General features: G+C 37.0%; 1 protein-coding gene across 1 annotated transcript in view; it reads left to right on the top strand.

Moving 5' to 3' along the window:
• LOC135221686 (protein C19orf12 homolog) overlaps positions 1-25,000 on the top strand; it is a 365,807-nt gene that overhangs the window by 230,620 nt on the left and 110,187 nt on the right. Inside the window, exon 6 of the transcript XR_010316070.1 lies at positions 23,866-24,190. The gene's annotated coding sequence lies outside the window, so the exon portion shown is untranslated. The remainder of the gene's footprint in view (positions 1-23,865; positions 24,191-25,000) is intronic.

The raw sequence follows: 25,000 nt of genomic DNA, 5'->3' as shown, positions 1-25,000 counted from the left end.
TTTTAAGTCTTATCCAAATAACAGGAACAAATTTAATGATACTACCAAGAGTACACAAGGTAATATAACTCAGCAAACTAATGTGAAATCCTCATCCAGTTTTTCAAGACAGTTACAGAAACCTAATGTTGTCTGTTTCAAGTGTGGAAGAGTAGGACACTACAGTCAAGAGTATTACCAGAATCAACAGCAGTCAAAGCCAATTGGTCAAGTTGTAAAAGGCGACCAGGGGAAACAAACTACGAAGAGCAGTGTGGGAAAGAATCAGACTCCAGAGAAGAATGAAACTAAACAAGCTGAATGTTTAGCAACCAGTGGAAATGTTACCTCAAGCAGTGAGTGGCTTAGCAGTGTGGAGGCTTTTAAGCCATATATCTGTGTGGGTATGCTGTCAACTCAAGAAGGAAGTATGCAGGTACCAGTCAAGATATTACGTGATACAGGGAGTAACCATAGTGTGGTAGTACGTGGTTCTCACCCTCAGTTGGAGAAGAGTCTCACAGGAGATTCAGTTATTTTGAAGGGTATAGGAGGAGAGGAAGTAACTCCTATATGCCGCTTACACCTGTCATGTGAATTGGTGACAGGGAATGTTGATTTTGCTGTAAAGGACTCACTGGCTGTGGAAGGTGTACATGTTCTGTTGGGGAATGAAGTTGGTGGTGTGCCATTTATTCCTTGTCCTGTAGTGACAGACAAACCATTGAGGATTAGTCCTACAGTAGAGTTGGAGAAGAATAACCCCCACCTGTTTCCTAGTTGTGTAACTACCAGAAGTATGAAGAGGACTACGACTGCAAGTGAAGAAACTGAGGATTTACACACCCAAGAAGGATCAAGTGAAGGATCTTTGTGCTTAGAAGAATTGTTCCAGGGAAGTGAAGTTTCCACCAAGAAGAGATTTCCCAAGAAGATGAAGAAGACGACGACGATGAGGAAGAAAAACCTGATGTTCCTGAAGAGACTCCGAGTAGTCAAAGTGTTACTGAAGATAGTAGTGAAACTACTGTAGCTGAGTTAGCAGATATTGAGAACTCAACCCTTGAAGTTGGTCAAGTGACAAGAGAGAAGCTAATGGACTTGCAGAAGAAGGATGCATCGTTAACTGATTTGTTCTTCAGAGTTGTTGATCAAGAAGAGATGCAACAAACTCCTACCTGTTATTATCTGAAGGAAGGTTTGCTGATGAGGAAGTATAGACCTACAGATATACCAGGAGATGCTGAATGGGGCGAATATCATCAAATTTTGATTCCATATCCATTGAGAAAGCAAGTGGTTGCAGTAGCTCATGAATCTGGACATATGGGAATCAGGAAGACTGTGGAGAAGATCATGAAGTATTTTTTCTGGCCTGGACTTCACAAAGCTGTTAGCAAGTTTTGTCGTGAGTGTCATACCTGCCAGATAGCTGGAAAACCAAATGAAACCATCAAGAAAGCCCCCCTACAACCTATAGAAGTTAGAGGAGAACCCTTTAGCACAGTGATTATAGATATGGTTGGACCACTGCCGAAGACAAAGAAGGGAAATGAGTATTTGTTAACATTAATGTGTCCTGTGACAAGATATCTAGAAGCAATCCCTGTTAGAAACATATCTGCCAAGATAGTTGCTGAAAAACTTGTGGAGTTTTTCTCAAAGTTTGGTATACCAGAAATAGTACAAAGTGACAGAGGAACAAACTTTACTTCAAAGTTATTCCAGGATGTGATGAATTTGTTAGGAGTGAAACAACAGTTATCCACTGCCTATCATTCAGAGACTCAAGGTGCCTTGGAAAGGTTCCACCAAACATTGAAAAGTATGCTGACAAAGTATTGTTCTGAGTCAGGAAGAGAATGGGATGTTGGTTTACCATTAATGTTGTTTGAAGTTAGGAGTGCTTATCAAGAAAGTATGGGATGCTCACCTAATGAAATGATTTTTGGAAGAGAAGTGAGAGGACCGTTGAAGATTCTTGCAGAAAATTGGGAAGAAAATCAAGAGGAAAGCCAAGGAGAGTATGTGAAAAACTTAAGGAAAAGGTTGAAAGAGATTAGAAAATTCTCTTTAGAAAACTTGAAAATGAGTCAAGAGAAAATGAAAAGGAGATTTGATGCTAAGACTAAGCTAAGAAGTTTTAGTGTTGGTCAACAAGTGTTAGTGTTCTTACCTGTCAAGAGATTTTCCCTCACTAGTAAATTGCAAGGTCCTTACAAGATAATTCAGAAGTTAAGTGATAGAACTTATGTGATTGAAACACCAGAAGGAAGAAGAAGACAAAGGAAGATACATGTGAACCTCTTGAAACCTTATTTCTCAGAAACTAAAACTGAAACTGTGTCAGTAACCCAAACAACTTTATCTACAGAAGACGATGATGGTTACGAATTGGGAGCTGCAAGCAAGATGAATAATTCTTCAATTTTGGAAAATTTGGAGGATAAACTGAAACATCGGAGTGTTGAACAAGGTGAAGACTTAAGTGAAGTAATTAGAAGTTTTCCAGAAATTTTTTCAGATGTGCCTAGACGTACTGATCTGACCAAGCATGAAATCAAGATTCAAGAAGATGGAAAACCTTTCAAGCAAAGAGCCTATCGCTTATCACCTTATCATTGAGATGTTTTGAAGAAAGAAGTTGAGTATTTGCTGCAACATGGATTAGCAGAACCCAGTTCAAGTTACTTCAGTTCTCCATGTGTGTAAGGGAAGAAACCAGATGATTCATTTAGGATGTGTACTGATTATAGGAAACTGAATTCTATCAGTGTGGCTGATAATTATCCTTTGCCTCTTATAGATCAGTTACTTGATAATATTGGGCAAGCCAAGTTTGTTTCCAAGATAGACTTGTTGAAAGGATATTATCAAATTCCCTGAGATGAGAATGCCAAGTTGCTGTCAGCTTTTATTACTCCATTTGGACTGTATCAGTATACTGTTCTGCCGTTTGGTCTGATGAATGCACCGGCAACATTTCAATGAGTGATGGATCAACTGCTAGGATCAATAGAAAGAGTAGGTGTATACCTAGATGACACCGTGATTTACTCTACAACGTGGGAAGAACATCTGAAGATTCTGAGGAAAGTTTTCAAGAAACTTCAAGAAGCAGGATTAACAATCAACCTAGAGAAGAGTGAGTTTGGAAAGGCAACTGTGCAGTATCTTGGGTTTGAAGTTGGGAAAGGCCTTCTTGCTCCAGTAAATGCTAATGTAGAAGGTATCCGTAAGGCTACCCCACCTACTACCAGGAAACAGCTACAGAGATTTTTGGGCATGGCTGGATTTTATCGTCGTTTCTGCCCAAATTTCTCAGCCGTAGTAGCTCCCTTGACAGACTTAACTAGTCCCAAAGCTAAGTTTATTTGGACTCCAGAGTGTCAAGAATCCTTTGAGAAGGTAAAAGCCATTTTAACTTCAAGACCAGTACTTCAAGCTCCAGACTTCGACAAGAAATTTGTGATACAAGTTGATGTGTCGGACTGTGGTGTTGGAGCTGTTCTACTTCAAGAAGATGAAAATAATATCTACCATCTTGTGTGCTTCATGTCTACAAAACTGAAAAAACATCAGAAAGTATGCTCGACAATCGAGAAGGAAACTTTAGCCTTAATCACAGCATTGAAAAAATTTGAAGTGTATGTGAATAGACCTAGGAATGAAGAAATTTTAGTGTTGTCTGATCACAATCCACTATCATTTATCCAGAGAATGAAAAACCATAATCAAAGACTGACCAGGTGGTCTTTGTGTCTGCAACAGTATAACTTAAGAGTGCAGCACATTAGTGGCAAAAACAATGTAGTTGCTGATTATTTATCTCGTTGCGAATGTATGTATATATATATATATATATATATATATATATATATATATATATATATATATATATATATATATATATATATATAATGCATGGGGTGATTTTGATGTTTTTCTACAAAAATTTAATTTCTTGGTCCCGTGCATAAAATTTAAAGTAGAATGGGAAAATATTAACCAAATCTCCTTTTTAGATGTCTTGGTCATCTGAACTAATTACTACAAATTCACTGTCTTCAGGAAAGCGACATTCTCACTTTCATATATATATTTTTACAGCTATCATGACATTTCAATTAAACTTGCCATAAGAAGTAACTTGAAAGTTTTATTTTGTGAAGTGTTATATGTGCTTCTCTGAATTATAAAATTTCTAAATGGTCAGTTAGCCTCCTTCCCCTTTCTTAGGCACTTTTTCTCCCAGTCACATTAAACATTCGGAAGATTTTTATCACAAATTCAGAGAAGCTTATATACCCCTTCACAACATAAATTTTTTAAGACTTGATGTAGATTTTCTATTCACTGAAGTACCAGTACAGGACGTTTTACGGTTTTTTGGGGAAAAATTAGACCCCTGTTCAAATCATTTCCCATTGGCGTTTGGGAAAATAATAACGCTGGGTAAATTATGTGAATCTAATAACGTGTAAGGTTAGTCCTTCAAGTCCTGTTTTAGCCAATCTGTACGTAGAATACTTTGAAACTACAGTAATAAATGCAATAAAACACAAAAGCTTGCTGTGGATGAAACATGTAGATGATATTCTAACATTTTGGGATAATAGATGGGGCAGTTTCAATGAATTACTCTCAAAATTATATGCATCAGTGCCCAGCATCAAATTTGAAGTTGAATGAGAAATGAACAACAAAATTCCTTTTCTTGATGTTTCAATAATTAGAGACACGGCAAAATACAAATTTACCATATTCAGAAAACCAACGTTCTCGTTCTCATACATTCACTACTTTAGCTATCATGATATTCCTATCAAGATAGACGTAGCTAGCAACCTATTCTTAAGAGCTTTACGAAATTCTTCTCCAGATTTCGTTATACAGCAAATGTCGAATAAAGCGGAACTACACTGTCAAAATAAACATATAACCACTTTAGCCAATATACTATATACAACTGGTGTACACACACACATATATATATATATATATATATATATATATATATATATATATATATATATATATATATACGTATATATATATATATATAACTGAATCACGAAAGTTTGGAACGTGATAAATGCATAGATAAAGGTATAAGCCACGAAGCGACCTACGTCCTTTATTTAGCACACCGACTGACATACATGAGAAACTGAGATGACAAGGAAGGGTCGTATAAGTGACAGAGGGATTATAAGGAGATTAGTAACTACAATCCAACACACCTGGAGAATTAGTAACCTTCCCAAACAAGCATAAACATGGGTGTAATTTAAGAGGTTTACAAAAAGAGCAAGTCCAACTGCCCAGACACAGGGACAAGACAATTAAAGGATAATACAGGGCAGCAGTTGACCACATTCAAACCGTTGGTTAACAAAATTTATTCACAAAACATTAAAAATACATTTACAAAGAAAATATCTATGAAGCAACTAATCTTAATATCAAAATATCAATTTTTTCTTCTATATTATTACGAGCATTGTGCGTTGTCATACCCAATATTTGGATCAAGAAATTGAATATATAAGAAAAATAGGGAAAGATTTATGTTATCCTTCACATATATTAGATATTTTCTACAATAAAGCCAACAAAAGTTTTATAGTGTAAGTAACACGGAGAAAGAAACTTCTAAGAACATTCTCTTTGCCCTATTATAACAGTTTTGAAACTATTAAATCATTGTTAAAATCCTTTAAGGTCAACCTCGTTTTTTCCTATAATAACACACTAAAAGGAATGTTAATAAAAATTGGCCCCATGGAAAGCAACAATATAATATATAAAATTCCATGTATGGACTGCCCCTCCTTTTATCTCAGGCAATCGAGCAAGGGGTTAGAAGTAAGAATCAAACAGCATAAATATTCTGTCAGAATTGGGCAAACATCTAATGCAATGTTCATTCATTTAAGCGAAAAAAACCCACGGAATAAATTGGATTGGTAGTCCAGTAATTGCAAAATCAAAAGATGTCTCATCACGAAATCTTGTAGAATCTGCCATTATACAGTTTACTTCCCATTGTAATGTTAATATTAGTCGTGGCCCGTTTCATTTAGATCTTTGTATTTGTAACTTGTTTAAGAATGACCTCAAAGATATAATCACAGACTTAAATACAAATTAGTTGCCTCATAGATATTTTCTTTGTATATGTATTTTTAATGTTTTGTAAATAAGTTTTTGTTTACCAGCGGTTTGAATGCTGACCTGCATTATCCTTTAATTGTCTTGTCCCTGTGTCTGAGCAGTTGGACTTAATCTTTTTGTAAACCTCTTAAATTGTACTCATGTTTATGCTTGTTTGGGAAGGTTACTAATTCTCCAGGTGTGTTGGATTCTAGGTACTAATCTCCTTATAATCCCTGTCTGTCACTTATACGACCCTTCCTTGTCATCTCAGTTTCTCATGTTTGCTAAGTAAAGGACTCGAGTCGAAAGATCTTGCAGCTATGCCAGTGTTTCACTTTCCTTCACACACACACACACACACACACACACACACACACACACACACACACACACACACACACACACACACACACATATATATATATATATATATGTATATATATATGTATATATATATATATATATATATATACATATATATGTGTGTGTGTGTGTGTGTGTATGTATGCATATATATATTTATATATCACCCACACACACTAGTATCAGTTGTATATAGTATATTGGTTAAAGTGGTTATATGTTTATTTTGACTGTGTAGTACCGCTTTATTTGACATTTGCTATTTGCTATTTTATAGATAACGGGTGTTCGGACGGTTCAATGGCTTTTAGAAGAATCCGTTTTCAATTCTGAGTTGCACAAAAGTGAGCCGTTAGCAATAGTGCAAAATGTTTAGGATACTCTCGGGAAATCGTCGGGGAATTTTTCCTTATCAGGAATTTTAACTCTCTCTCTCTCTCTCTCTCTCTCTCTCTCTCTCTCTCTCTCTCTCTCTCTCTCTCTCTCTCTCTCTCTCTCTCTTTAAGTGGCGGATTTATGTTGTGGGGCACCTGGTATGTGCCCCCTACCATGGATTTGAATAATAGAACATCGTTTCCTTTCAATAAATCATAATGGATAAAAAAAATTTGCTTAAAGATTTTTTAAACAACTGTACAACATCAAGTACAATTACAACAACAAGAACAACTACTATTGTGTGTATATGTGTGCACACATAAATATTGATATATATGTCCCGTATGTGTGTACATTCTCTCTCTCTCTCTCTCTCTCTCTCTCTCTCTCTCTCTCTCTCTCTCTCTCTGTTAAACAGTGTAAGAAATGGAAATCAAGAAGAAAAAACAATTACATTAATGAAGAAAGTCATAACAGGAAAGAACGTACCGTCGTCAAACGTAGGATGATGTGAAACGAAGATAAAAATAAGGCCTAAAGCCTTAATAAAAAACACGATGCAATTAATGTCTTTTTTTTTTTTTTTTTATAGAAGCGATTTGCGATCATTATTGCACTGTTTAGGAACATTCTTTTCCCTGTATAGCTTTCTTGATTTCGTTATCGTATACCCAACGCGACGTTTTCAGTACTGTCGATATTATGGTAGAATCGTTGCTATCGACAATGATTTTTCACAGTGCATTGTGAGCTCTACGTCAGGTCTTTTCTCCTATGCCGTGTTAAAGGAGAACTAACGGGTGATCACCTGCTTCAGATTTGAGTCCAACAAACGTATATTTTTTGACGAGATTCCCGTCTTCTGGAACAGGCAGATAAAAAAAAGGCAGTATTGTTGCTCTCTTGTGCTATGATCCTGAGGACTCTGGGTAAAATTTTTCTTTGACCTTCATTAATTACTGATTTTAAAGGGCTGCTGCTATTTATTTTGTATTGTATTTTTTTTTTTTTTTTTTTGGTTTATGAATTTGGTTTATAGAATTTTAAGAACACTTGACAAAGGTTTCAGGCTGGTTGCATCCAGCGATTATATTTTAGAAGATACAGAACTGAATGAGATCATTCATAGCATAAACCTTTTGAGTGACTGTAAATGTGCAGTATATTCGTGAATCTGTGTGTTTGGGTGAAGGCACTTAATTGTATAGCGCACATGCTTCGCAGAACAGCGAAGGATCTTGTTTTTAACATTTATCCTCCATATTTCAAGTGAATCGCGAATCATACTTCTGAAGGATCGGTGCATACTCTGTCATATTTTTATGTGACTGATGACGGTACTATCAACAGTAATTCATTGATTGTTATATCTGCTAAACCCCGTAAGAAACTAAGTGGGAATAAGAGTGAAAGTTTTCAAATGGCATTTATTTCTCTCCCTCCTGCCCCTTGACGTCATTCCTTGCTCTTTGGCGAAATCATCAGGGCATCTAAGCAGGGGGAAGTAATAACTGTCCCCGACCCCGGTAATGGCTCCACATTGAGAGTTTTTATCCCCCCCCCCCCCCCCCCACGCCTAAGTTCAATCAAGCGTATAGACGGGGTCTCATTTGTTTTCCCAGGAGAGAGAGAGAGTTTAGGCAATATACATATCTCACTCCAGATGGAGTAGCATTCTTTGAAATATCTGGATCCATTTTTGTCATGTTTCGTCTTCTTCCAACATCTGCTGGTAATCAAACCTTCTCCGACGAGAGGATTAGGAAACAGGTAATTTCCATTTTTCTCCTTATTTTTTTGCGATTTTCATTTATTCATTCATTAGCTCGGTGCAAGGGGTCTTAACATGTGTCGCTACCTTCTAAAGGCGAACATTTTTACTTTGGATGCTTTTGTGATGAATGGCTACAAGGTAGCGTTTTAATACCGTTTTGTAGGTTAAAAGTAAACTACTGTAGGAGAGAAGAGAAAAAACAAACTAAAATAAATACAGTCAGTTTGAAGGGGCCCAAAATGGAGAAGGACTCCGAAGTTCAGAACGAGATCAGTTCTTAAGAATCTCAAAACATTTTCCTCTTATTGCCAATTACTTTGTTAAAGAATTTGACTACTAATATTCAATAGGCATTACTTCAGGGTCTTTGCAGCATCCCTTCGACTCCAGGCTGCGACTTTTCCATTCTTTTTACTGTACCTCCGTTCATATTATCTTTCCACCCTATAAAATAATTTTTTCATAGTGCAACTGCACCAAGGTTTTTCATCATGTCACACCTTTCAGACCTTTACTGTCATTCAGCTGTGAGTGAGCATGTCCCAGCGCTTGGCCAGTGGCTCAAGTTCTGTATTCTGTTCTATTCTATCAATACTCAAAAGTAAAATATGCGCAAACATTTGATCTGTTTCACCAATACTTAGTTTTAAATTCAGAAAGATGTGATTGTTTTTTCATTTTTGTGTGTGGGTACGAATAGGATTATGAAGACGGTGAGGAGAGCGACGGCTTATCGCTCAGGCTTTTGGAAAGATATAAGTATGTGAACTTATCTAGAACAGTTCGCTACCGATTATTCTAACATTGCCAGAATGCATTGTATTTCGTAATTGTAATACAGGGTAACAAGCACGGAGACAGCACATTACAACATCTCTGTTATAGCGCCTCAGTGGCCTGATCAGTATGGTCTTGGCCTGCCACCTCGGTGGCCGCAAGTTCGATTCTCGGCCATTCCATGGAGGTGTGAGAGATGTGTAGTATTTCTGGTGATAGAAGTTCACTCTCGACGTGGTTCGGAAGTCACGTGAAGCCGTTGGTCCCGTTGCTTAATAACCACTGGTTCCATGCAACGTAAAAACACCATACAAACAAACAAACGTCTCTCTGTTTCCATTTTGGTGCAACAATGAGATCGAAAGCAGTTGCATAAGATCCCAGAGAGAAAAAGGATATGCAATACTTTCCTCTTCTTTCGCTTCTGGGAATTTCACGAGTCTATTCATATAAAGTAGCAATTTGGCACTCGGATGGTTCCCCCGAAGAGCAGAATTTCCTGTCTTAGCTTCTTCTTCTTCTTCTTCTTCTTCTTCTTCTTCTTCTTCTTCTTCTTCTTCTTCTTCTGGCCTTGTCTCGAAAGTTGCCAGAAGGATATTGTGGAGAATTTGCGTTACGTCAGACGAGGACGGACATATCTTATTCAGGTCAGTACAGAGTGGCAGAGTAGGATGTCCACAATATGATTTATATTTCATATTCCAATATAGTTAATTGAAAGATTCACAAGATGTGTGCCTGTGTTTTGTTTTTTTATGTTTTCATTGTTAAAATTCCTTTTGTTTGTTCTGAGATGGGTTTCGGATTCGTCATACTACGAAATACTAATAGACTTCTTGCTTCTTAGCTTTCTTCCTGAAGTTGATACTGCGCTTTCTTTGCATTTGCGAAATTCCACGCTTTTTATATAATTTTCATTATTCAACTTTAAACCTGTAGGGGATAGTGCCGTCAGTGCACCTCATGCAGTCCACTGTAGGCATTACCCAAGGTTCATTGCAGCGTCCCTTTGGCCCCTAGTTGCGGTTCCTTTTATTTCTTATACTATACCACCTCCATTCGTATTCTTCTCATTCCATCTTGCTATCAAACCTCTCCAAACAATTGTTTCATAGTGCAACTGCTTTGAGGGTTTCCTCCAGTTACAACTGCCAAACGTTTCTACTCACAATTCCCCTCCCTGTACTGAATAACCTCATAGGCCCCAAAGCTTGGCATTTGGCCCAAATTCTATATCCCATTCTATTCCTATTGTATTTTAAGCATTTCGTGTTGCAATGAAACGTAGTCGTGATCATTCTTACTAGGAAAATTGGTTCCTGAAATTCCAAAGTTTCCTTTCCACCGAGTTATTTATTTATTAATCTTTGAGCATTACCATCTGAACTCTAGTAACCAAGGCCGCTGCCCCGATCAGTCACCATTTATCGTACCTTTAGATTTTCAGGTCCTTAATTGTTTTCAACGCTGCCTCGGTAAACTTTTTTTTTTTTCGCCATACCGTTCTAAATGTCTCGGATTTCCACCGTCACCAAGGTCGTCTTTGAGCTACATCATTTTCCTATGCTAATGATTACCTTTTAAAATCCCTCATCTGGCTTTCCAGACGTTTGAAAATAAAGTAGTTGTTAAAGCCTTGGTTGTCCAAGCAGCCATAGGGTGGTACTGTCTCCTTCTTGTCTAATGGACGTACACATCATTGACTCTTCAAAGTTATGCAGATAATTAGAATCTGTTGTCCTTGGGAAAAGATATTTTCCGTTTCGGGTTGAACGCTTAATTAATCTTCTGATGCATTATAAGAACAAAACGCCCTCAATCGACGACGGTAAAGTTTTTCTTTAAAAAAAAAGGGGGGGGGGGCGGGGTCCTCGAGGTATATGGAATATTTTTCGGAAAAAGAAGAGGGGATGAGCCAAATCTAGGGCTCAAGAAAAGGGAAAATGTGATTACAACTTTTCACAGATTTTTTAATGAATTTCAAAGAAATTGAGGCCCAACCCAGAAAGTTCCCTCATTAGAACTGGAAACTTGAAGATGACGGACCACGGTGCCATCTGTGGAATTTGATTTTGCTCCATAATTCCCTTTATTTTTTTTCACTTCAGATTTTCTGTCGGCTCTAGCTTTTATATTGGCTTTTGTGTTTAATCATTGCCTTCGTTAATGATATTCGTGGAATAGATACCTAATGTTCTTGAGTACCAAGACGTATAATGTTAAACAATTGGAAACAGTGATTTCATTTATTTCTCATTTTATCAGTCTTTATTGGGATTGGTGTTTCATGCCAGTTTTGTCACTGCATCGTTTTACGTCGCTCAGACAAGTTAGCCCACAGTATCCCCGAGTTTTGTTATAGGCTACAGCACCTACAAGTTAGGTTACGTTACTGTATTTGTAGTATCCAAGAAGACCAGCTAAGAAAAGCTAATAAAAAAAAAATCTATATTTCAAATGAATTCTGACCAGTATATGTACGGTTTCATATCGTGTAACCTTTTACAAGGAAGACGGATGCTATATAGGAAAGGCTTACAGCAACACTTCACGTTAAAAAAAAGGTGGGTGAGGTGTGGTGTTTGGCTTTTGTTCGCTATAAATAACTTTTGAATTTCAAGGCTAATGGAGCCGGGAACCTTTGCACTTTCCTTTCGCAGCCTGTAGAAAACCATGAAAAGAAAGATAGAGGAATGAAGCTATCATCTAGTCGAGAGCAAATAATACGGTCAAGGGGTAAAACAACATAACTATTATTTCTTTACGACAAGAAAGACATTATTAAATTCACTTTTACATTTGCTCTCAAAACAGTGTCGCATGGAATGTTTTTTATGATTTTTTTTAGTTGTTGACGTTTTATAACGTGAATGTAAAAATGTCATTCCTTGGCGTTCCTCTCTGGTTTGTAGATTACGAAGTCTCATTTGCAGCCCTACAATGTTACGTTGACTGTTAGCTGCTCGTGTGCCACGAGTATTCTGCTATTTTTATTTTCATACAAGGTCCTAATTTGGTGCTCATTTGGGTGTATATATATGTGTGTGTATGTGTATAAATTATTAATTGTATTTATATGAATATATGTATATATCTATATACATATAAATCATATAATGTATATATGTGTGTCACATTGTATGTATGTAGTATACATATACGTATGTGTAAGTGTGTAATATATATATATATATATATATATATATATATATGTATATGTATATATATATATATATATGTATATTTATATATATATATATATATATATATATATATATATATATATATATATATATATATATATATATATATATATATATATATATATATATATATATATATATATATTCCTTGAATACTAATACGCATGTGCCGTCCCCTATTTCAAGAAATTGCTCCCCTAATCTTGTGGATCTCCTCAAGGCTAATGACCTGTGCTGTCGTGGCCATAATGAAAGCAAAACACCAAAACTTGCATACTTGCATCATATGGTTGTCCTTGTTTTTATGGAACCTGAACAATAGTCCTAAGATTTAGAATTATGGCAGGATTTACTGAAAGTATTATTTAAATAAAAGGACTGAGGTTCAATAATTAAATAGAGATAAGGCGAAAGCTTCCGCCTATTTCTCCTTTAATAAATCAAGTAGTTTCACGTCATAACTCTAAATCGGATTACGTATACCAGTCTCTGAGCAAACAAAATTTAATGTCCGTCACAGTCTGTCGTAACGCAGATTCTCCGCAATATTCTTTTGGCAACTTTCGAGACAAGACCAGAAAGAAGAAGACGAAGAAGAAGCCGAGACGGGGAATTCTGCTCTTCGGAGGAACCATCCTAGCGCCAAATTGCTACTTTATATGAATAGACTCGTGAAGTTCCCAGAGGCGAAAAAAAGGGGAAAGTATTGCTGCATCTCATCCTTTTTCTCTCTGGGATTTGATGCAATTGCTTTCGATTCTATTGTTGCACCCAAATGGAAACAACGAGGTATTGCAATGACGGGTTGGTGCTGTTTGCTCATGTGTATGTCTTCTTGCGTGGCTATGTAATACTCACCTTAGGATGTTTCCAAACATTTTTTTTTTTTTTTTTTTTTTTTTTTAGTGTACTTGTTAGCGAACACTAACCGAAAACTTCATATGAAAGATATATTGTCTAACATTAAGCAACCTCTCGGAATATATTATATACTGTTTTAAGCGCTAAGCTTCGTCTCCCTCCAACGTCTACTTTAACGGATTCTTGTACCTTCAGGGGCTTAGTGCTGTCAGTGCACCTCACGCGGTGCGCTGTAGGCATTACCTTATGGTTCTTTGCAGCGTCCCTTCGGGCCCTAGCTGCAACCTCTTTCATTCCTTTACCTCCATTCATATGCTCTTTCTTACATCTTCCTTTCCACCGTCTCCCAACAATTGTTTTAGAGCCGGTGCGAGGTTTTCCTTCTGTGACACCTTTTAAAAGCTTTTGACGCTCATTTTCCCTATCCGCACTGAATGACCTCATACGTCCAAGCTCTTGGCCTTTGGCATAAATTCTGTTTTCCAATTCTGATTCTCGTAAAATACTTGTAAAAAAACAACCAATTATAATATAAGTTCTCTTGTGTATGAATTTAAAGCTAGGGTGGGTAACACACTTAAGGTTAGAAGTTTGTAATTCGATGTTTTATTTTTTTCAGAAGTATTCATAAAAATTCTTGGAAGTAATAATGTGCAATTTCTGATTGGCGAGAGGACTTCTCAGTTAAGATATGAGGGCAATGTTTTGTGATTTTTTCCGTACAAATAGATCGTCTTTTCAACGCTCAAATTCTTCTTTACTATTTTGGTCTTCTTCTCAAATTGATAGAGTTTATGTCTCCCTCTTTTTCTTCTTTTCTCTCTTGCGATACTGTTCTTTTCATTTGCGAAACTTTATAAAAAAGCTACCTTTGCGCTATATATAAAAAAATGATCCCATAACTGCTCACATTTACAAGGCATTCAGGCGAGACTCCTTGCACCGAGTAAATGAAGGAGTAAAAGAAAAGAGGGAAGGAAGAAGAAACATGAACATTAACTAAGTTTGCTAATTCTCTCGCCGGGGAAGGTTTGATTCCCAGAGGATGTTGGAAGAAGACGAATCATTTCAAAAATGGATCCGGATATCTCAAAGAAGGCTATTCCATCTGGAGTGAAATATGTATATTGCCTGAAACTCTCACTCTCATCTTTCTCTCTCACTTCCTCCCCCGGGAAAACAAATGAGACCTCGTCTATACGTTTGATTGAACTACGGGAAGAAAACTCTCAAGGTGGAGACATTACGAGGGTCGGGGACGGTTATTTTTCTTGCTTGGGATTCAGGAGGAATTCGACGAAAACTGAGGAATAACGTTACGGGCCAGAAAGAAGTTAACGGAATGAAAGTGGCGAAACTAGTTCAATTTCTGTCATTAGTACCTCCTGGGACTATGTGGAAATAGCTGTTACATAAAGTAAAGGGTACGTTGTAAACCTGACGTTAGGATTTTGTTAAAAATGTCCGAATATCTTAGTTAATTAACGTCTATTCGTTTCACATAAAAAAAACCGTGGTTCGTTTATCTACTTGCGTGGAATTACAGTAAACTACCGAAACAAATGAGTACATACTCTTTAAAGCACACACATTTTATGTGTGTACAACTTACGTTACGTACTACACATGCAGAGTTAAAGACGCATATGTGATACGTTCTTAACTGTTTCATAAGATATCTAGGTGAAGTATAGTCTTGTGGAATCCTTCTCGATCAAGTGGACTGTCATATAACCTCTAGACGATCGTTAACATTATAGCAGTTTCTCCATTATGACAATAAATGAGTATCACCTGAGAAATTCCTGAAATTCAAGATACGTGAGCTTCGTATCGCAAGGCTTACTTTTCACTCATAAGACATAAAAATACTTTTGATAACCACAGCATTTGTATTCTAAAAAAATCCATATGGGGTTCCCCATCATATTTAATGTGTTTTAGGTCCCTTCTCCCAGCTTCAACACTTGCAAATGATCCGTACTCTCTTATTGGTTGTACAGATACTAATCTCCATCTTTTTATTGATTTCTAAGGTTCCTGTGAAGTTGATCGGTAATCATTCCAATGAACTATGAGTTTAGTTATTTGAAAGGCCTTCTTCTTCTAACTAGTTGCAGCCAAGACAATAAACAGTGGTTGAGTCAAAGTTGTTTCAAAAGGATTGATTGCTTCCCTCTATCTGGTGAACTATAAGGCTCTTACATGTAAACTTAGGTTCAATGAACTACATAGATTTTCCAGAGGCTTGACAAAAGAAAGTTTACTTTACAGTGAACTTGGCACCATCTTGTCTTGATTCTAATTTACAGTGAAAATGGCACCATCTTATCTTGATTCTAATTTATAGTGAACTTAGTACCATCTTGTCTTGATTCTGATTTACAGCGAACTTAGCACCATCTTGTCTTGATTCTAATTTACAGCGAACTAAGCACCATCTTGTCTTGATTCTAATTTATAGTGAACTTAGCATCTTGTCTTGATTCTAAATAATTTACAGCGAACTAAGCACCATTTTGTCTCGATTCTGATTTGCAGTGAACTTAACACTATCTTGTCTTGATTCTGATTTACAGCGAACTAAGCACCATTTTGTCTTGATTCTGATTTGCAGTCAACTTAGCACCATCTTGTCTTGATTCTGATTTACAGTGAACTTAGCACCATCTTGTCTTGATTCTAATTTATAGTGAACTTAGCACCATCTTGTCTTGATTTTCTAATTTACACTTTTAGAGAACTTAGCACCATCTTGTCTGATTCTGATTACAGCGAACTTTAGCCACCATCTGTTTTGATTCTAATTTACATGTGAAATTGAGACCATCTGTTTGATTCTAATTTACAGTGAACTTTTTAGCACCATTCTTGTTTGATTTAATTTACAGTGAACTTAGCACCATCTTGTCTTGATTCTAATTTACAGTGAACTTAGCACCATCTTGTCTTGATTCTAATTTATAGTGAACTTAGCACCATCTTGTCTTGATTCTAATTTACAGTGAACTTAGCACCATCTTGTCTTGATTCTGATTTGCAGTCAACTTAGCACCATCTTGTCTTGATTCATAATTTAAGTGAACTTAGCCACCAATCTTGTTCTTGATTTCTGAATTTGCAGTCAATTCTTTAGCACCATCTTGTCTTTGATTCTGATTTTGCATGTGAACTTAGCCACCATGCGTTGTTTTCTTATTCTGGATTTGCAGTGAACTTTAGCACCATCTTGTTTGAATTCTAATTACAGGAACTTAGACCATCTTTGTTTTGATTCTAAATTTACAGTTGAACTTAGCACCATCTTGTTTTCGATTCTATTTTAGCAGTGAACTTAGTCACCATCTTGTTTTGATTCTAATTTACAGTGAAACTTAGCCACCAATTCTTGTTTGTTTCTAATTTACAGTTGAACTTTAGCAAATCTTGGCTTTGGAATTCTTGATTTGCAGTCCAACGTGCACCATTCTTGTCTTGATTCTGATTTGCAGGCCAACTTAGCACCATTGTTGGTCTGATTCTGATTTGCAGTGAACTTAGCACCCATCTTGTTATCTTGTTGATTCCTAATTTGATTTGCAGTGAACTTAGCACCATTCTTGTTTTGATTCTAATTTACAGTGAACTTAAGCACCATCTTGTTTTGATTCTAATTGTACAGGTGAATTAAGCACCATCTTTGGGTTTTTTTTTTTCTTGAATTTTGATTTTTACAGCGAACTTTTAAGCCACCCATTCTCTGTCTTGATTCTAATTTATAGTGAAACTTGTTGAGCACCATCTTGTTTCTTGATTTCGAATTTACAGTGAACTTAAGCACCAATCTTGTCTTGATTCTGAATTTGACAGTCAACTTCGCGTCACCATTTTGTCTTGAATTCTTGATTTGCAGTCAACTTAGCACCATCTTGTTTTGATTCTAATTTACAGTGAACTTAGCACCATCTTGTCTTGATTCTGATTTGCAGTCAACTTAGCACCATCTTGTCTTGATTCTGATTTGCAGTGAACTTAGCACCATCTTGTTTTGATTCTAATTTACAGTGAACTTAGCACCATCTTGTTTTGATTCTAATTTACAGTGAACTTAGCACCATCTTGTTTTGATTCTAATTTACAGTGAACTTAGCACCATCTTGTCTTGATTCTGATTTACAGCAACTAGCACCATCTTGTCTTGATTCTAATTTATAGTGAACTTCAGCATCTGTCTTGATTCGTTTACAGTAACTTAGCACCATCTTCTTGATTCTGATTTGCAGTCAACTTAGCACCATTTTCTTGTCCTTGATTCTGTTGAATTTGACTTAGCACCATTCTTTCTTTGAATTCTTAATTTACAGTGAACTTAGCACCATCTTGTTTTTTGATTCTAATTTACAGTGAACTTAGCACCATCTTGTTTTGATTCTTATTTTACGGTGACTTAGCACATCTTGTTTTGATTCTATTTACAGTGACTTAGCATCCAATCTTGTTTTGATTCTAAATTACCAGTGACCTTTTGCACCATTCTTGTTCTTGATTCTGAATTTGCAGTCACTTAGCACCATCTTGTCTTGAAATTCTTGATTTGCAGTCCACTTGCACCATTTCCTTGGGTCTTGATTCTGAGTTTGCCAGTGAACTTTAAGCCACCATTCTTGTTTTTATTCTAATTTCAGTGAACTTAGCCACCATCTTGTTTTGATTCTTAATTACTTTGCGTGAACTTACGCACCATCTTGTTTTGATTTCAAATTTACGTGACCTAGCACCATCCTTGTCTTGAACTTCTGATTTTACAGCGAACCTAAGCACCATTTCTTGTCTTGATTCTAATTTATAGTGAACTTTTAGGCCACCATCTTGCTTGAATCTTAATTTCAGTGGACTTAGCCACCGATCTTGTCTTGATTTTCTGATTTGTCAGTCAACTTTATGGGCCCCATTTTGTCTTGAATTCTTGATTTTCGTCCACCTTAGCAACCATGCTTGTTTTGATTTCTAATTTTACAGTGAACTTAGCACCATCTTGTCTGGAATTGCTGATTTTGGCAGTGCAACTTTAGCACCTCTTGTCTTGAATCTTAGTTTACAGTAAACCTTAGCACCATCTGGTTCTTGATTCTGAGTTTGCAGTCAACTTTAGCACCATCTTGTCTTTGATTCCTGAATTTGCAGTCACTTGCCCATTCTTGGTCCCTTTGATTCTTTGGATTTGCCAGTTGAACTTAGCACCATCTTGTTTTGATTTACTAAGTTACAAGTTGACTTTAGCACCATCTTTGTTTTGGATTCTAATTTACAGTGAACTTAAGCACCATTTTCTTTTTTTTGATTCTAATTTACCAGTGAACTTAGCACCATCGTTTCTTGATTTTCTGATTTGCAGTCAACTTTAAGCAACCATCTTGTACTTGAATTCTGTTTGCGTCACTTGCACACCACTTGTCCTTGATTTTCCTGATTTACAGTCAACTTAGCACCAGCTTGTTTTGATTCTAATTTACAGTTGAACTTAGCAACCAGCTTGTTTTATTCTTAATTTACAGGTGAACTAGCCCATTTGTTTTGATTCTAATTTACAGTGAACTTAGCACCATCTTGTTTTGAAACTAATTTACAGTGAACTTAGCACCATCTTGTCTTGATTCTGATTTGCAGTGATCTTAGCACCATCTTGTCTTGATTCTAATTTATAGTGAACTTAGCACCATTTTGTCTTGATTCTGATTTACAGTGAACTTAGCACCATCTTGTTTTGATTCTAATTTACAGTGAACTTAGCACCATCTCGTCTTGATTCTAATTTATAGTGATCTTCGCACCATCTTGTCTTGATTCTAATTTACAGCGAACTTAGTACCATCTTGTTTTGATTCTAATTTAAAGTGAACTTAGCACCATCTTGTCTTGATTCTGATTTGCAGTGAAATTAGCACCATCTTGCCTTCATTATAATTTATAGTGAACTTAGCACCATCTTGTCTTGATTCTGATTTGCTGTGAACTTAGCACCATCTTGTCCTGATTCAAATTTATAGTGCACTTAGCACCATCTTGTCGTGATTCTAATTTATAGTGAACTTAACACCATCTTTTCTTGATTCTGATTTACAGTGAACTTAGCACCGTCTTTTCTTTATTCTAATTTACAGTAAACTTAGCACCAAATTGTCTTGATCCTCTGGGCAGTTTTGGGATCTCAATAAATCCACGACAAAGTGGTTAAGTTTTTGGTTTAATTTGTAAAAAAAAAAAAAAAGGATTAGATTGATAAAAGCTTTCCCCGCTTTAGGGGGCTTGTGCCATCAGTTGCCACCAGCTCTGCCTACTTTTTGTGTGCACCAGATTTTATCATTAGTACTTCATGCCAGGAAACAGAGATGTGTCAAGAGACCCTTTTGGGGTTTAGATTATTCAGCCTCTGAACGCTCTAGTTACGCTCTTAACTCCCTTGTTGGCTTAGAATGCAGATGGGGCTACTCTTGTTGCAGTTATTCATTGCGTCGCATGTGAAATAAAGTTATTGCTAGAGACAATACAAACCTGCAGTGGGCAGGGAATAGGTGTAGTTATAAGTGTATGAGGATGAACTCACTAAAACTAGGACTTGAAAGGTTGGCCGCTGTGGTACCATTCTCCTGTTCCATGATTTGCTTGGCACAAGCAGCGCTTTGCCTAATTATTTAGAATACTGGACAGTATATGGTGTCGGTTAAGGTTATCTTAAGAAGTATATTACTTATTGTTTTCTGAAAGCAATGTATAATAAGTAAGGCTTTCATTGGTGATAGTATTAGTGCCATGTGCTTAGACTATTTATTTAACCATTAATGGCATACCATTTACTTGCTTGGATGCCAAGACCCTCCTGGAATTTTTGTCTTCAAGATGAGGTTTCGAAGTCCCAGTTTCCTTTTTCCTCTATTTATTTATCCCTTGGCCATCTTCTTCAAACCTCTGTATGGGATTAGCGCCGCCAGTGTATCTCATGCAGTACATTGTAGGCATTACTTCAGGTTCTTTGCAGCGTCCCTTCGTCCCCGAACTGCAACCTCTTTCATTCTTTACCTCCATTCATATTCCCTTTCTTCCATCTGACTCTCCACCCTCTCCTAACAATTGTTTCAACATTATTTACAGCACTGAATGACCTCATAGGGCTTGGCCTTTGGCTTTAGATGTCATCTTCCAATTCCAATTTTATAGTTTATCTTCTGCAAGCTGTTTCAACAACAAAACTCCCTTCGCGCTTTTGGTGTCTCTGCCCCTGTGACAAGTGCGGGTAATATTGCTACACGAACCAAGTAACAGAAATATTTCATTCCTATTCAAATATTTCCTTCCTGTTACTATAAAAGTGCGTTGTGGTCTTTTTGGTAGTAGCTAGCACAGGCCCTTGCCTCTGGAGCAGCCCGGAAATCCGGTGTACATAAGTTCGAGATAAAGTATATTGTTGCCCTGCTCTTTCGGATTTGCATTGCTGCTTTGAAGAATTTAATTTTTTTCTAGTTTGCCTTTACGTATTTGTTATTTCCATTTTCCAAGTTCATTTTATATATACTGACTTTTATTTTGTGGAAGCTTGTTTTGCAATTTCAAGAACCTTGTATTTTGTATTATTATCATTATTATTGTTTTTTTTTTTTTTTTTTTTTTTTTTTTTGCTCTATCACAGTCCTCTAATTCGACTGGGTGGTTTATAGTGTGGGGTCCGGGTTGCATCCTGCCTCCTTAGGAGTCCATCACTTTTCTTACTATGTGTGCCGTTTCTAGGATCACACACTTCTGCATGAGACCTGGAGCTACTTCAGCCTCTAGTTTTTCTAGATTCCTTTTCAGGGATCTTGGGATCGTGCCTAGTGCTCCTATGATTATGGGTACGATTTCCACTGGCATATCCCATATCCTTCTTATTTCTATTTTCAGATCTTGATACTTATCCATTTTTTTCCCTCTCTTTCTCTTCAACTCTGGTGTCCCATGGTATTGCGACATCAATGAGTGATACTTTCTTCTTGATTTTGTCAATCAACGTCACGTCTGGTTCTATTTGCCCACGTATCACCCTATCCGTTCTGATACCATAGTCCCAGAGGATCTTTGCCTGATCGTTTTCTATCACTCCCTCAGGTTGGTGTCGCTCGATACCAACTTATTACCTGACAAGGTAGCTGATGTTTTCTTGCAGGCTCCAGTGGAGGGCTTTTGCCACTGAATCATGCCTCTTTTTGTATGGTTCTGTGCAAGTGCCGGGCATTCACTTGCTATGTGGTTTATGGTTTCATTTTTCGTATTGCACTTCCTACATATGGGAGAGATGTTATTTCCGTCTATCGTACTTTGAACATATCTGGTTCTTAGGGCCTGATCTTGTGCCGCTGTTATCATTCCTTCAGTTTCCTTCTTTAGCTCTCCCCTCTGTAGCCATTGCCAATTGTCATCGCTGGCTAGTTCTTTAGTCTGTCTCATGTATTGTCCGTGCATTGGTTTGTTGTGCCAGTCCTCTGTTCTCTCTGTCTTTCTCCTGTCTCTGTATATTTCTGGGTCTTCGTCTACTTTTATTAGTCCTTCTCCCATGCACTCTTTAGCCACTCGTCTTCATGGTGTTTTTCAGATATTGCCCAGTGCTCTGTTTTCAATGTTGACGCAGTCCTCTATACTTAGTAGCCTCCTCCCTCCTTCCTTTCGTGTATGTATAGTCTGTCCGTATTTGCTCTTCATTATTATTGTTATTATTATAATTATTATTTATTATTATTTATTATATTATTATTATTATTATTATTATTATTATTATTATTAGCAAACTTACCCATCTACGATGGGTGATAAAATACGGGTGCAGAAGTGAAAAATTTATATGTACTATTTGTTCAGCAATATTAAAATAAAGGCGATTACACGAATAGTCTCTCTCTCTCTCTCTCTCTCTCTCTCTATCTCTCTCTCTCGTCGTAATGTAATTCAAGGGACGATCACTGACGCAGAGAAATTCCTATTTCATTGTAGTTTCCCCTCTTTTAATGATATTCTCTCTCTCTCTCTCTCTCTCTCTCTCTCTCTCTCTCTCTCTCTCTCTCTCTCTCTCTCTCTCTCTCGTAATGTAATTCAAGGGACGATCACTGAACGCAGAGAAATTCTTATTCATTGTTGTTTATTGTTTCCCCTCTTTTCTTTTAATGATCTTCTCTCTCTCTCTCTCTCTCTCTCTCTCTCTCTTAAAGTAAGTGAAGGGACGATCAATGAACGTAAGGAAGTATGTATTCATTATTGTTTACCCTCTTTTAATGATTCTCTCTCTCTCTCTCTCTCTCTCTCTCTCTCTCTCTCTCTCTCTCTCTCTCTCTCTCTCAATGTAAGTCAAGTAACGAAGACGGCGATAGGATTATCGAATTACTTAGCTCTCAAATCACAAATTATCTCCTCTCTCTTTCTTTCTCTCATTTTTTGATAGCAAGATAAAATGATAAAATTGTAGTGCATTAATGTTGTTAAATGGCTCTCTCTCTCTCTCTCTCTCTCTCTCTCTCTCTCTCTCTCTCTCTTTTGTCGGTGACTTTCATTTAACGGAACAGGGATCTTGATTGGTTCGTTTCTTTGTCAATTACTTTGCACGGTGATACGAATAATAAAGTATCTTTCTTTTCATTATGTTACTGCAAAGACGCAACTTGTATGTCAGTGCGTTATGGCTACTGATAAATGCTCTTATGATCCTGTGTCTTCCAAAAAAGAGTAGAAAGTAGGAACTTGTCAGTTTCCTTTTTATTATGTCCATTGGCAGGATCGAAATTCCGAAGCAACATTACCGGGCAGTACTTCTTAAACGTTATTTTGTGCACTGGCAGTCCCGATAGATTTAAGTTATTCAAAAAATCTTGCGGATATTGATGATAATTTTCATCTTCTATTGTGTCTGAGCTGAAATATTCGCGACTTGTTCCGGGGAAGTTGTACAGAAATTATGTATGAAAAATCGTAAAGTAACTAAGTCTACGGGAATAACCTGCCTCGTTTCACGACCAGAAACAGCTCCGTTTCAGGGAATCCCTTCTCACCCCCACCCCCTACAAAGGAGGGGGGTAGGTTGGATGAAACCCCATTACAAACCATCTTAGGGGTCCCCACCATAACCCTGCCAAGTTTCATGCCCATCTGACCAGCCGTTGGCCGTGATTGAATGACAGACAGACAGACATTACGCCCATTATAGTATGATTATTATCATCATCATCTCCCAAAACTACTTGTTTAAATAGCTGCTGGTTTTTTTTATTGTTTTTATAATTTTTCTTCATTTATGCTGCGGCGTTTTTACTTTCCTGAATTATCGTTCGTAGTATATAAAACGTATATTTGTATGTATGTATTAATGTGTTTCAGAACTGCACCTGACGGAAATATGTAGTCCTCAACCCGACGTTCCGAAGAAAATGGAATAATACGTAAAAATCTTCCCTTAAATGATATCAGGCATGTGAAAAAGCCTAGAAATGAGTGATTCATAACACAGGTGGAAATCCAAGACTGATAATGTGCCTGTAAAATGAGAAATTCCTCAGCGAACACCTTTGAACCGGAGGAAAAAAGATTCGGGTCCAGAGTATTATTCAATGGCCGGCGAAGCAGAGTCATTCCGCAAAAAGACAGTAGACAATGGGACGTCTGCATCAATTCACCTTCAACTCAGTATATGCCTAAGAAAGAGGTAAGTAAGGTTGGACTCCCTGTAATCGTTCCCAAGTCGTCGGTCTCCTTACTGCAAGACTTTTGTTGTAAAACTGTTTCATAGTATTGAAGAGTTGTAGCATTATCCATATTCCTTAATGATGGCATACAACATAATATAGTGAATATCGATGTTAGAGCCTTTTTTATTAGCAAATTAGATAATAGTGAAAGACAATAACAGTGGCTTACACTGGGACAGATTTGTAAAATACAAGTCGAGAGTAGATTATAAACCCAGGTACGGTTTGGCTTCCATAATCCTCTACTGATCGGTGTCGTGAAATGGACGATGTTTCGTTATTAATCTAGAGATCAAATGTAAACGGAATGTAAATACTCTGATTTATTGTGTCTTAATTCTATCTCTTGTTTGGGGATTGTTTGCTTTTTTGTTCTTAATAGCATTGTTTCGCTTCGTTATAATGTTATAACATTCATTAACGATCAAATTACCTCTAATTTTGGCCAAATTTTGGCTACGTTATTTGCCGTGATCATGGCTGCTTGGTTGTTTTATGCCGCCATAAAGTTTACCTCGGAGAGAGCGATATTTGAAATTCTTCATAAGGAAATGGTTCCAGCGATTTCCCGAGAGCATCCTTACTTTTTAGCACTCGCTGAAACGACCCCCTTTCGCGCATCCTGATAATGAAATCGGATTCTTCTAAAAGCCATTGAAAGCGTGAACGCACCAGAATACCAAGCGAATGACAAATGAACAATGTGTTTCTCTGGCGACGGTAAAGAAGATATAGCCATTGAAAACAAGAGAGATTTCAACTGCAGA

Source organism: Macrobrachium nipponense, chromosome 3, assembly GCF_015104395.2.
Source record: "Macrobrachium nipponense isolate FS-2020 chromosome 3, ASM1510439v2, whole genome shotgun sequence".
Lineage (NCBI taxonomy): Eukaryota > Metazoa > Arthropoda > Malacostraca > Decapoda > Palaemonidae > Macrobrachium > Macrobrachium nipponense.
Note: the sequence above shows the minus strand (reverse complement) of the source record. Positions and strands in the feature narration are given on the sequence as shown.